This window comes from Phytophthora infestans, genomic scaffold, assembly GCF_000142945.1.
Source record: "Phytophthora infestans T30-4 supercont1.129 genomic scaffold, whole genome shotgun sequence".
Taxonomy (NCBI): domain Eukaryota; phylum Oomycota; class Peronosporomycetes; order Peronosporales; family Peronosporaceae; genus Phytophthora; species Phytophthora infestans.
The window spans coordinates 1-1,563 of NW_003303630.1; the positions used below are offsets into that span (position 1 = coordinate 1).

Sequence of the window (1,563 nt, forward strand, 5' to 3'; positions counted from 1 at the left end):
GCGTCAGTAAGTGAGGAAGTTAGGGAACACACGTCACAATGTGTGCTCCAAATGATTGAATGGCTGAAACAAGGTGACCGGACTTAAACCCAAACCCTGTGTATACTAGTGTTCGACATGCGTATGAATTAGTTAATAATTTACTTAATAAAAATATGTTAAAATATTTTATCTTTACAAATATTACTGAAATTTTTATTACTAATTTTTTAATAGCAATTTTTATATCAACTTTTATAGTAATTCAATTAAGTATTTTATTAATTTGGTTTTTTTTATCAGAAGGTTTATATAAATTTGAAAATTTTCTTTTTATAAAATTTTATATTTTTTTTATTATATTTAATTTTTTTATAATAAATTTAATTTTCACAAATGTTATTCCACATATATGGGATTTTTTATTAAATTTAAATTTTTCTAATTTATATCTTTTAACTATTTATTTTGAACCAAAAATCAATAATTATTTTGATTTTATTTTTTCATCATTTATTTATATCTTTATAATATTTATTTATTTTTATTTATTATTTTTTTTTATATTTAATAATATATTTCAACTTAAAATAATTATTAATTTAAGAAAATTTTTTTATTTAAAAATAATAATATTAAGTGCTTTAATTACTCCACCAGATATTTTTAATTTTTTATTAATTTATATTTTATTTATATTAATTTTTGAAATATTTATATATATTTTAATATATTTGAATTATTTTTTTTATAAAATTTAATTTATTTTTATTTAAATTAATATCTGTATCCGTAATAATTCTTTTTTCTTTAAAAATTTTTAAATCTAATTGATAATTTTTTAAATACTTAATAGATGTTATTTTTAAAGAAGATCCATTTGTTAAAATAATTTTATTTTTATAGGTAAAAAATTTTTTATTTTTATTCATATATTCTAATTTATTTTTTGGCTAGATAACATAATGGTAATGTAAAGGACTGCAAATCCTTTAATGACGGTTCAAATCCGTCTCTAGCTTTTTAAAATTAAAGGATAGAGTGGGATTTGAACCCACGGTATTATTACATACTTCAGTTTTCAAGACTGACACCTTAAACCACTCGATCACCTATCCATTTAAGAAAAAAAATTAAGATTAACGTCTTTTTTTTTTTTTTAATCTACAACCATTAAAAGGTTTTGTTGTTTTATCTAAAAGATATCTTATTTTAAAATTTTTTTTTAAATTCTTTAAAACATTATATCTACCTAAACCGGTACCGTGTAAATAAACTTTTAATTTTTTAATTTTTTTAATTTGAAGATATTTATTAATTTTATAAACAATTAATTGAACATTATATGGTGTATTTTTTTTAAATCTTGTTTTTTTTAATGACTTTGTTGACCATTGTTTTAAAAGATTTCCATTATAATTTGTTAAACTTATAATAGTATTTTTTAAACTAGCAGTAATATGCAAATTAGCTAAAATTAAAGGATTTTTTTTTTTTAAATTTTTTTTTACTTTATATTTATTTCTAAAATTATATTTAAATTTAGTATTATTCATAGAATGATAATTTTATTTTTTTTTCTTT

At 17.1% G+C, this 1,563-nt stretch overlaps 2 non-coding genes across 2 annotated transcripts; one reads left to right on the top strand and one right to left on the bottom strand.

Annotated features, from left to right (window-relative positions):
- Positions 1-930: 930 nt before the first annotated feature.
- PITG_30855 lies at positions 931-1,001 on the top strand. The gene has a single exon. It is a non-coding gene; the product is annotated as a tRNA-Cys (tRNA).
- Positions 1,002-1,012: 11 nt separating this feature from the next.
- On the bottom strand, positions 1,013-1,097 carry PITG_30856. Its single transcript has one exon. It is a non-coding gene; the product is annotated as a tRNA-Ser (tRNA).
- Positions 1,098-1,563: the final 466 nt, after the last annotated feature.